Below are 12,487 nucleotides of genomic sequence, written 5' to 3'. Positions count from 1 at the left end.
TTCTCTGACTTATTTCACTTAGCATAATGTTGTCATGGTCCATCCATGCTGTTGAAAATGGTAGGGTTTCCTTGTTTTTTTATAGCTGAATAATATTTATATATATATTAAATATATATATATCACAACTTTTTAATACACACATCCACTGATGGACACTTAGGTTAGAAACAAAAATTTTACACACCTTTATGGAGGGCAATTTGGCAATGCATGCAAAATGTTAATTGTACATGCCTACGATGTCACACTTCCACTTTTAGGATATTTTCCCACAGAAATAATTAGGTGAGTGTACAAAAGTGAACATTTGAAGATGAGCATCACAACACTGTTTATAATACTAAAACTTTGAAAACAGTAAATTGTCCTTCTAAAGGAAGGGCTAGTTAAATAAGTTATGGTACATTTACATATTGGAACACTGACAGCTGTTAAAAAAAATGAGGTCAAGATGTTTTCTTTCTTTTTTTTTTTTTGAGTGAAAATAGCAGCTTGCACAACATCATGTGAAATATGAGTCTATTTAAGTAAATATTTTATATATAACATTAAAAGCACAGGCTTTTAATGATATTCACTAAAATGTTAACAGAGGCTGTCTCTAGGGAGTCATCCCTTTTGGCTGATGTTGGAGGAGGGGAAAAGTTGCATTTTCACTTATACTGTGTGGTATTGCTTGGATTTTTTACAGTGTACATATAGAATTTTATAATTTGCAAAAATAAGATTTAAATTTTAACACTAGAAATAAATAGAAGAGATCCTCACCTTTGAAGATGTTTGGAAATACTGGTTATATGATTTCTAAAATTCCTTATTGGTTTAATATTCTATGCTTCTAACCTCTAGACTAACCTTGAAGATTCCTCCCAGTGCTAACAGTCTGTGGCTTCCTCCCACTTGCTGCTGCTGTCAAGACAAATGTGAATTGCTTAAGTAAAGCTGAGGCACTCCCTGATGGTGAGAGCCTTACACTGGCTCAAGTTCTACTTAGTTTTCCTCATATTTCAAGTGATTTTATTCCTGGATGACGATCTTGAGCGGGTTATGGGAACGTGCAGAAAGGCCTTGGGGGTGGAAAAGCTAGATATGGTTCTAAGAAACTCTGCACTTCTTTGAGGGTCAGAGGTAGTTCAGATTTGAGTGGGAAGGGGATCATGAATTTACCTTTCATATCTATCTAGAGTTTTCTATTTTACTCTTAGGTTCAGGATATCACTAGTAGGATGGCTTATTATTTGTTTAAGAAGGATTTATTATCCCCAATTTGGTGACTCAGCCATGTTTTCCTCTCAGAGCTCTTCCTCTTATGTGTTCAGGCAAGCTGAAAAGCCTTAAAATTATTTTGAATTCCTCTCTAGTAGTTTACCTCATATACTCAACTAGCCATTAAATTCTGTTTCACTGTAAGTTTATGATTCACTACAAGAAACTACAGTTTCTTTTCTGGCGTCTCTCAGTTTTTCTGTCCTTTGTTCTCAGTCTTATTTCCATTTCCATTGTCTTTCCAACCCTGGCTGTTTCTTACCTGGAACTTAAAACTTCTTTCCAGCTAGAATTGTGTATTTACATCAATACTAAGCCAGTTTAGATTGCTGCAATATAAGTATTTTAAGTACTTAGTTTTGTACCTCCTTTATGCTAAAAATTGCATATGTGTGTATATGATTGTGTGGGTGTCCTGGGCGATGATGGAAGGGGGAGTGTAAAGTAATAGAAGACAGAACAAATGCCTTAGAATTACTCTTTAAGTATGAGGTTAGTTAAACTCTGCTATGATTCCCTGGCTTCAGTTGCAACTACAAAATCTTCCAAAGATTACATCAAAATCAAATGCCTGATCAAGAAATTCAAAACCTTCATCAGTCCTAATTCACCTTCCTGAGCTTCCGACACTGATTTCTGCTTGTCCTCTCTTGTTCACCAGCCCCCATGTCCATCCCCCCGCCCCTGGACTCATTCACACAAGAATGATCGCCATCCGCAACTGCCAAGGCCAAACTCTCACTGAAGGTGTCCTTGAACTCCGAGTTTAAGGTTCCCCAGCACCTTCTGGCCCTTCTCTTATCATGACCACAACGGCTGCCACAAGGTTTTCTGTATCTCCCAAATGCCTGTTAGAGTTCTCATTAAAGGCTTGCTGAAACAATCTTAATCGAAAGCTTTCTCAATCAGGAAAATAAGGACTACTGGACTTACAATCCACACCCAGCTCAGTTTGTATTTTCCCACAAGAGATGTATATAGGTAATTAGGTCTTTGAAGGCAAGAACTCTGACTTCTTCATCTTGTGTGTCCCCTCCACATCTACCAGAGTGCTTTAGATGTACAATCTTAGATGTTTAATGAAAGTTTGTTGAATTAATGAATGAATAGTTTGTATATAACTAGGCCCTCTGAGGGTGGCTGTCAGTTATTTTTCTTGGCTTTGTGTTGGTAAGGTCTCTCCATTAATTCTTAGCCATTTTTTTAAACCTAAATTTGATATTCAAAACTATTATTATTAGTGGGAAGCAGCCGCATAGCACAGGGAGATCACCTCGGTACTTTGGGACCACCTAGAGGGGTGGGATAGGGAGGGTGGGAGGGAGACGCAAGAGGGAAGAGGTATGGGGATATCTGTATATGTATAGCTGATTCACTTTGTTATACAGCAGAAACTAACACACCATTGTAAAGCAATTATACTCCAATAAAGATGTTTAAAAAAACCCCAAAAACTATTATTATGTAATACTGATATGGCTTGATATTCTTTGTTATAGTTTCTTCCACACTTATTTTATCCTAAAAATCATGTAAGCAATTTTTCTATAGACTATAAATGTGTGTTTCCTTCCAAATCTGTATATATGTTGAAATCTAATCCCCAAATGCGAAGGTATTTTGAGGTAGAGACTTTGGGAGGTGATTAGGTCATGAGGGCAGAGCTCTCATGAGTAGGATTGGTGTGAAAACACAGCAAGAAGAGGACCATCAATGAACCAGAGAGTTGGCTCTAACCAGACAATGAATGTGCCAGTATCTTGATCTTGGACTTCCCAGCCTCCAGAACTATGAGAAATTTCTGTTATTTACAAGCCACTCGGTCTACAGTATTCTGTTATAGCATCCCAAAGAGACTAAGACAGCTTGTGAAACATGAGCATTCTCCAGCCCTTTCGGCCCTTTTCCCTACAGAATCAGAAAATTCTGTGGAAGGTCCTGAGACTCTGTATTTTTAACACCCAACCCAGGTGATTCTTATGACCAGAGAAATTTGGAAATCCTGTTCTATTGAGAAACTTAATAAGTATTAGTTGAGGTTAATGGTTATCTTTGATCTTTATGCCAAATACAATTCCATGAGTATTAACTTAACGTCAGAATGCCGGAACTCCAACCTTGTTAATTACTGTCTGAGTGATTTGGGGCTAGTCCAGTGTTTCTCAAACTTGTCTGCAAATTAGAATCACAGGGTCTCTTTAAAAAATTCCAAGACCCAGGCCACAGCCAAGACCAATTAAATCTCATTCTCTAGGGCTGTGACACAGGCATCAGTATTTTCTGACGTTCCCCAGGTGACTGATTTCAACATGCAAACAAACCTGGGAATCGCTGGACTAATTTACTCTCTCTAAGCCCGTTTCTTCATGAGTAAAATGTGGACAGTAACTTCCATTCTAAAATGTTACTCTAATTAGTACATGTGAATATACTTTATAAATGATAAAACTTTATATAAACCTAATTATATTTTAGGCTTTAAAATATTTTGAATAAAAATAAACAAATATGCTGATAATAATTTTAACATTTTCTATGTATTTATTTTTTAATGTTTATCATTGTGGTTGTCAGTTCAACAGTTTAGCATGGTAGATTCAGCTTGCAAAGGAAACCATCATTCAGAAATTTAGGTACATTTCCTTCAGGTGGCAGTAGTTTATCTGTGGCCCAAGTTTAAAGCAGTGGTTCTCAGCTCTTACAGTGTATCAAAGTGCTCCTTGGCTGGGGTTTATCCCCAAAGATTCTGACTCAGTAGGTCTGGAGTGGGACTCCAGCAACTATAAGTTTATAAAGATCAACATGTCATTCTGTTGCCCTGTTGCTAACCGTGGTGAGTTTGCTATTTATGTTTAAGCCTTCTGCTTTAACCACAAGATTTAGTCATAAATGTTCTACTTTTCTCAGGTCAGAAATACCTCTTCATTATGTAAAGCAGAAAACAATATTAGAAGAGTTTAAAAAATGTTTGAAGCCATGTGGGTACCATTCCTTATTACCACTACCATTCAATCTTTATTCTAATATAATCTTACAATTTTTATTCTAATATGAAATGGCCTTCTTGATATATATTCAACCTTCCCAATGACTATGACCACTCTCTGCATTTCTAAAAATTCAAATGAGAATGTGTACTTCCTCTGTTGGCCTGGAATCTGTCTCTCTAGGGTAGTGATTTTTCAACTTCATTGTGCATGAATAGCACCTGAGAGGCTCATTTACAATGTACCCTCCATCCCAGACCTGGTGGATTAACCTTTGGGTTGAGGCCCAAGATTTTGGATTCTAAGCTATCTCCCTAGGTTATTCCAATGCACACTAAACTTTGAGAACCATTGGCTCTATGGAACAAAGAGGCTGGAATAGCTTTGGTAAGGTACAGACACTAAGGGAGGGCTCACAGGATCCAGACACAAAACTCTGTGAGGAACTCTGTGTTCCATTCTCTCCTCCCTCCTGTGCAAATAGTGGTAAGTAACTATGTTTTTACTCAGTGACCACGAGAAGAGTTACTAAGAATTGGTTGGTGTTAGTTCACAACCTCAGGAGCTCCCCGGGTGAAATTTGAAACTGACCCACACCCCGACCCCATCCTCACCCCCACGCAGAGAGAAAGGAGAGACCAAAGAAAAAGGCAGGTGACTCTATATTGGTAGGTGGCAGTTAATAAGCAAGGGAACTTACGTACAAGGCTAGTCTTGGGCGGCTGCAAGATGAGCAGATGTCCTCATTTGCCCACTAGAATCTTAGGAGTACATACAGAGTACATAATGGTGTTCTGTCGCATATACTGTCCAGATGGTCTCAATAACACATAGCTCTCTCAATGCTCTGTCCTTGAAATGGCTCCCACTGTGAGAATGGTGGGCGGAATGTAAATTCCAAGGACAGGGGAGGGTGTAAGAAGCCTCCAATTGCCCAGGTCCAGCTCTTGGTTAACTGGTGGTCACATCCTCTGGTTGACCTCTTCCAACAGTTGGTAGGCTTGGAGCAGTAAGGCCTATTAACTTTTGTTGCCAATCCCAGCATGCAGCCTGGGTCAGAGAAGACGCAGTAAATACTTATTGGTTTACAATGAGGAAATACTCCTTTCCCTGCTCTTTCTGTTTTCCTTTCCTTTTTCAACCTGACCTTTTCCCACCTTTGTCTTTTTTCCCTGGTTTGTTGGTTTGTGGTCCATTCTTGAAGAAACATCCATCTAGAACAGATCTAGACACAAAAAGAAAAAAAAAAGCCTCTGTATCAGAAATCACATCGATAACAATTAAATCACCCAGTTCATCTTTAAATTGCACCATTAGCACATTTGGTAATTCACTTGGGTTAATTATTTTTACTGTTATATATAATTGTACTTGGCCCATCTTTCATTTCATGACTATGCTTTTATTTATTTACTTTCATTTACCAGCACTTTAATACATCCTGAAGTTTCATCTGCCTATGATTTCAGGTAAACTGTGTTCTTTCTGCAAAACATACAGTAAATGATTTCTACTAAAATATGTTAGATTGGTAGGAACATATGATACGGATGGGTCACTGAACTTTCATATTCTATATTTGATGTCTTAAAGAAACTTGAGAATTAATCATTTTTTATGTTAAATCAGTATTGAATAAGCATTAGCCTCAGCAGTATTTGAAGCCAGTAGAATCTTAAGACTAGACTTAAAAAAAAAGTTAGATTAGGATAAGAGCAGGCAAATTGATTATTCTTTTCCCAAATCCTTTGCTTAAAACTCCAATTATATATACAGCTCTCTGCTCTCTCCCCACCATTCCCTGTTTCCGTAGACAAGTTGTGTTCTTTATTGTGGTTTGGAAAGGACTAACAATAATGGCTAGATCAGTACTGTTTAAATAAGAGCTATAATCGTATCCACACCATCTCTATGTTTGTTTAAGCTCTGTTACTTCTCATATAAATTATGGCAATTGCCACTCATCCCAGAACTACCCTCCCAACCCATTCTCTAGCCTGAGACTAACTAGGGTAATCTTTCTAAAGTACACATTTTGTTATTTCTCTCTTTTGCTTAAATTCTTCTGTTGGTCTCCTGTGCTGTGTTCCGGCCACCCACAATGACTTCTTTATACATGGAAATGAAATGAGATTCTTAAATTTAATACTAGAGGGCACATATGCCTGTCCTTCCTGGGGCGTGGCAGCTAAAAGAGGAGAAGCTCAAGAGCTGTCAATGGCCTTGTTCTTCACGAGGTACAGGAACCCATGGGGAGAAGCAGATATGAGAGACAGGGAGCAAGCTGCTGGTGCTATTAGAAGCCCTGGTTCAAGTTGTCCCTAACCCTTGGCTGTACCCCTTTCCTTCTAGAAGTTGGTTGTTCCACCCTTCCTTGTCATATGAGATACCCCAGTACATTCCTATAATGTCCCTCCTTTTACCTAAGTCAGTTAGAAGTAGGTTTTTGTCACTTGCAAACAAAAGAGTTTTGGTTAGAAGAGCTTGTAAGGAAACACACAACTGCTCCTGATACATGGCAAGCACTCTGTTAGCCGTTGTCACTATGATTTGCCTGATTATCAGTGTCATCCCTGTAACATAAGGATGCATATCTGCCCCTTAGCTTATATTAATGCAGAATTGGCACTTAAGTAATGATTGGTAAAGTAATCAACATTAGTGCAATTGAAGGAAAAAAAAAAAGAATAGCTTGTAAGGCCCTGCATGATATGGCCCCAGCTTATCCATTCAGTTTCCATATAAATCTTAGGAAGATGCTCAGCTGCAAGTAACAGAACACAGACAAATAGACTGAAATGATGAAGGCATTTTGTTTTCTCTTGTACCAAGAAGTGTAGACAAAGATAGTTCCAGGGATGGTTTATCAGCTCAGCTAAATGATAATGCCTTAGCTCTTCACAACTCTTTGGGTCTTTCCTTGATCACAGGATGGCTGTAGCAGCTCCACACAGTCTTTAAGACCTATGTGAGCATCCTAGATAAGGAAGCAGAGGACAACAGCTTTCTCCTTGGGAGGGTCTGTTTTTAGCCTGGAAAGGAAGTCTCAGCTGACTTCTTAGATCTCATTGGCCAGAACTGGGTCACATGCCCAACCCTAGACTCATGATTGTGAAACAAAAATTACCTTGACTCATTCTCTAACTGTCCTTAAATCCCTGGATCTGTGCCAATTATCTGAGGCTCTGTTAGCAGAGAATGGAAACTGGGGCTGTAGCATAGCAAGAAACCATGTCTCCCACACATATATTTCCACTATCCTCCCTGTCCTTCTACTATCACCAGCACCACCACCCCAATTCTAAGAGCCAGTCTTCCAGAACTGCCTTCAGCACTCCAAAATGCTATGCTCTCTGTGGTGTCTGGGTCTTTGCACATAATTTTGCTTTGCCTAGAACACACTCTCTTTCCTTCATTTACTAACATCTTGGTCTGCGTGGCTCCTACTTCTTCCTTTAGGCCTCAGTTTACATATCATTTCCTTTGGAAAGTCTTCCTTGACCCCCAACACCCCCAATACTCCAGCACCCTCTTGTTAGTCCTGTCTTAGACCCTGACAAACTACAGATCTTCCTCGACTTATGATGGGTCTTGATGGGGTTGTGTCCCGATGAAGCCACTGTAAGCTGAAAGTATTGTAAGTCGAAAATGCATTGAATACACCTAAACTACCGAATATCATAGCTTAGCCTAGCTTACCTGAAACGTGCTCAGAATGCTTGCATTAGTCTACAGTTGGGCAAAATCATCTAACACAAAGCCTATTTGATAACAATGTCTTGAATAACTCATGTAACTTATTGAATACTATACTGAAAGTAAAAAAACACAATGGTTGTCTGGGTTAGAATGGTTGTGATTGCGTGACTGACTGGGAGATGCCCGATGTCGTGAGAAAGTATCATACATCATACCGAACATCGCCAGCACAGGAACAGATCAAAATTCAAAATTCGAACCATGGTTTCTACTGAATGTGTATCACTTTTGCACCATCATAAAGTTGAACTAATGTAAGTTGGGGACCATCTGTATATTGTAATTTTATGTCTACTTATTTATAATCCCTACTAGACTGTAACTTTTTTTTAAAATAAATTTATTTATTTGGCTGTGTTGGGACTTCATTTCTGTACGAGGGCTTTCTCTAGTTGCGGCGAGCGGGGGCCACTCTTCAACGCGGTGCGCGGGCCTCTCACTGTCGCGGCCTCTCTTGTTGCGGATCGCAGGCTCAGTAGCTGTGGCTCACGGGCCCAGTTGCTCCGCGGCATGTGGGATCTTCCCAGACAAGGGCTCGAGCACGTGTCCCCTGCATTGGCAGGAAGATTCTCAACCACTGCGCCACCAGGGAAGCCCTAGACTGTAATCTTTTGATGGCTTATTGGCTGAGTCTTATTTCTCTATGACCTCACCTAGAACCTGTACCTAGTAGGTGATCAATAGATACTTGTAGAAGTAAATGAAGTGAAGCAATTTTGGGGTGCACTCAAAAACATATGTTAAGGGCTTCCCTGGTGGCGCAGTGGTTGAGAGTCCGCCTGCCAATGCAGGGGACACGGGTTCGTGCCCCGGTCCGGGAAGATCCCACATGCCGCGGAGCGGCTGGGCCCGTGAGACATGGCCCCTGAGCCTGCGCGTCCGGAGCCTGTGCTCTGCAACAGGAGAGGCCACAACAATGAGAGGCCCGCGTACCGCAAAAAAAAATAAAAATAAATAAATAAATAAATGTTAAAACCACTTAAAAAAAGTAATAGGGACATAGATATTAATTTACTTCTGATTTTTCTTAAAGGGAATAGACAAAAGAGTGGTTTGTTAAAAAAAAAATTCCTTAAAGACATTTAGATTTAAAAGTCTTAGCTTTGGTGGCTTCCAAAGAGAGAGAATGGCAAAAGATGATTTCTAGTTCAGGCAGGGTGATAACTTATTTTGCTTGTCTCACACAAAAGCTAAAGATTCTAAGAGTTTTTGAATGTTTTTTAAATAGTTTTCCAAGCAGGCATATTTTTGCATATGCATTCATAACATAGAAACTAAATGTAGCTAAATGAATTTACTTGAATTTTATAAGATACTATCTTACTCTGCAACTACTTGCTACCATTAGGAAAAAGCAATAATGTGACATGACAAGACACTTTCAATTTCTTTTGTAAGCAGGTAAGTTTAAATAAGGAATGAATGAATGAATGAATGAAATAAAGTGGGAAAAAATATGACCAAGTTTGATTACTATAATAAAGCAGCACCTTGAAAATTCAGCACTTTGAAGTTAAATATTGAGTTTGTAAATTTATATGAGGTAGTGAAACATTCATTCACAATATATATATATTTTTTTTTCGTTACACGGGCCTCTCACTGTTGTGGCCTCTCCTGCTGCAGAGCACAGGCTCCTACGCACAGGCCCAGTGGCCATGGCTCACGGGTCCAGCCACTCCATGGCACATGGGATCCTCCCGGACCAGGGCACGAACCCGTGTCCCCTGCATCGGCAGGCAGACTCCCAACTACTGCGCCACCAGGGAAGCCCCCACAATATTTTTAAAAAGAGAATTTACCAGGCACAGTGAGTTGGGGCCTCTTTGGATTTTAAACATAGTATTGCCACTTTTGGGTGTCATACTGTGACATTTTTCTGGGTGACACCCCAAAAGCTGTCCATTTGGAATGGGGCCCAAAGTGGGAGGGGGCTGTCCAGCCTGTCCTAGCAGCAAGGCAAGCATCTCTGCCTTGGCTCTTGTGAGCTAGTGAATCCAGTGCTGCTGGAATAGTCTGTGGCCCATGCAAAAGCTGTATGGAGTCCAGGACAAGCCCCAGCAAGACCACCGCAGAGGAGACCTTCTGTGTTCAGGAAAATGCAAAGGCTACTTTTATCAAGTGACTCTTCATTGAGAAATGAGTCCTGGCTTATTGCTAGTTTCATGTAGAGACTGAATCACTCAACCATCTGGCATAAGATGGCCATGGTACCTCAATGCCTGACATGAAATAGTGTTGTCTCAGACACTTAGCATAATAGCCAGGCATTCCCAGAAGTAATCCACATCAAGTGGGTTGAGATGGAAGAGAAACCTATGGGGCTGAGTCTATGAGAAGCCTGAAGACACAGGTACCTGTATGAGCAGGTAGTTGCACTTCTACATTACTCTTTCTTCTTCATGACTCCTGGGGAGTTTCCTATGACTAGTGGACCAGGGACAGAGTAACTTGAACCTGGTGTACAGATGGCTTTGCATGATACGCTGGCACCAGACAGATGAGAGGAAGTGCTGCTGTTCCTCAGGGTGGCCCTGAACTACATCTGAGAAGGGAAATGCTTACAATAGTTAAATTTTGAGCAGTAATTTTATGTTCACTTTGTCTAGAAGGAAACATTTTATTGTCTACTTTGCCTAAGGTCAGGATCTACACTGATTCTTAAGCACAGAGGTGCTCAGAGGTGAGCACAGAGGTGATATTCAAGATCTGTAACAAGAAAGGCAATTGGAATCTATCACTGAAACTGGGGCTGAAGACCCCCTGTTGTGCCAGATGTTAACCCTTTTATTGCTGAATTGCAGGGAGTCAGAGATGTCTCTGAGGAAAGAACCAGATTGACTTGGGCAATGGTGGATATACTGGGGCAGGGGGCTTGGGACAGTGGCAATATTTTAGAAATGCTTAGGGTTGAATGAGTACATACTGGGTAATTTTGTTGTTCTCGTCTGACTAGATGGTGGGACTTAGAAGGATCAAGACTGGAGAACTGATGACAAGAAGGGGAGGATGGATGGACCTTTCAGAATGGGCCCATAGTGTGAGAACATCTGTGTTCATGTGAATGCTCACTAGGAGGCCTGCATTATTAAGAGGTTCTTAATAACCAGGAGAACAAAATGACTCCTTCTATGGGAGCCAGTCATCCTCCTTCTCCAGCTAGTCTATTGGTTCATGGATATAACAGCTATGATGGCCAGCATGGAGGTAATGCTTGGAGTCAACAACATAAATTTCCTTTCAACAAAACTGATTCATATACTGTTAGCAACAGTGACTAGCAATGTGCTTCTAGGGGACCTGATCTACTATCCTGTGGCACATAAATTATTTTGAGTTGGAAACGCCCTTTCATCATGGAGGAACAGCATTTATCATCACTGGAATAGTCTTTCTGGATTTGGATTCTCTTTCCCTGCTTACATGCCTCTAAAGCATCACAGGATTCCATTCATGGCTTCTGACCAATGAACTCACTGCATCACAAAACAAGCAAGGCAATAGGCTACTAACTGCCTGGCCTTAACTGTATAGATATCCAATCACCCTGATGAAGCTAGACTTCATTGGAAACTTAGCCACAACACTATCTAAGAAGTAGTCCCTTGTGACATTGGTGTGCTCTGATGTAGGATGTAGAACATGAGCAGAACCAGTGACCAATATGTTTGATATTCTTTTCATAGCCAGAATGCAACCTAGGACCTAGGGGTGAAGACACCTCTTATACTACAGCTACTCTTTCACTTTCAGAGTTTTGGCTTTAATTCTTTAAAATTATTTAACTCTTTAGTGTAAGGAAATCAGTATTCATTGAAGGGATGCTTCATCTAAGGGTTAAAAAAAGTGTAGGTTTTATTGAATTGGGAGCTGAAACTACCACCTAGATATGTTAGATTCTTTGTGCTATCAGGGCAAGGATCCTTGGCAAGCTGTGGTGTTGGCTGAAAGCCAGGAGAACTTGGAACAAGTTGAGAAGAAATCTATCTTATAAGTCAGCAGCATTCTTGTGCATGCCCACAGAATGGGGGACTTGCACCAGTATTTGCTTGCTAAGTGTGCTATTTATTCTCGTGTTTCCTTTTAAAATGATAATTAAAATAATTATTTTTTTCTTTTCTTTCCTCTTTCTTCCAGGGGTATATGTTATCTAAGTAGTGGTTGAATTTATCATGTAGTCTATAGGCTGTAGAATACGGAGATGGGATTGTGACAGAACTGAAGAGGAATGGACACAAGCCAGAGGTCCTGGGCTACACAGCCAATATCTCACCTCTGTGTGCAGTGGCTGTAAATGACTGTGGTTGTCTCCCATTGCTGTTGTGTGAGAATTGGTTGGATCGTGTGTTATGAGTGGGGTTTTTTTTTTTGTTTTTTTTTTGTTTTGGATATAGGAAAAAAAGGTATGTATTAGAGAGAAAGAGAGAGACAGAGACAGAGAGAACGCATGAATGAATGTGTGTGTGTGTGTG

The sequence above is a fragment of the Delphinus delphis genome, chromosome 9 (genome assembly GCF_949987515.2).
Source record: "Delphinus delphis chromosome 9, mDelDel1.2, whole genome shotgun sequence".
NCBI classification, from domain to species: Eukaryota; Metazoa; Chordata; class Mammalia; order Artiodactyla; family Delphinidae; genus Delphinus; species Delphinus delphis.
Note: the sequence above shows the minus strand (reverse complement) of the source record.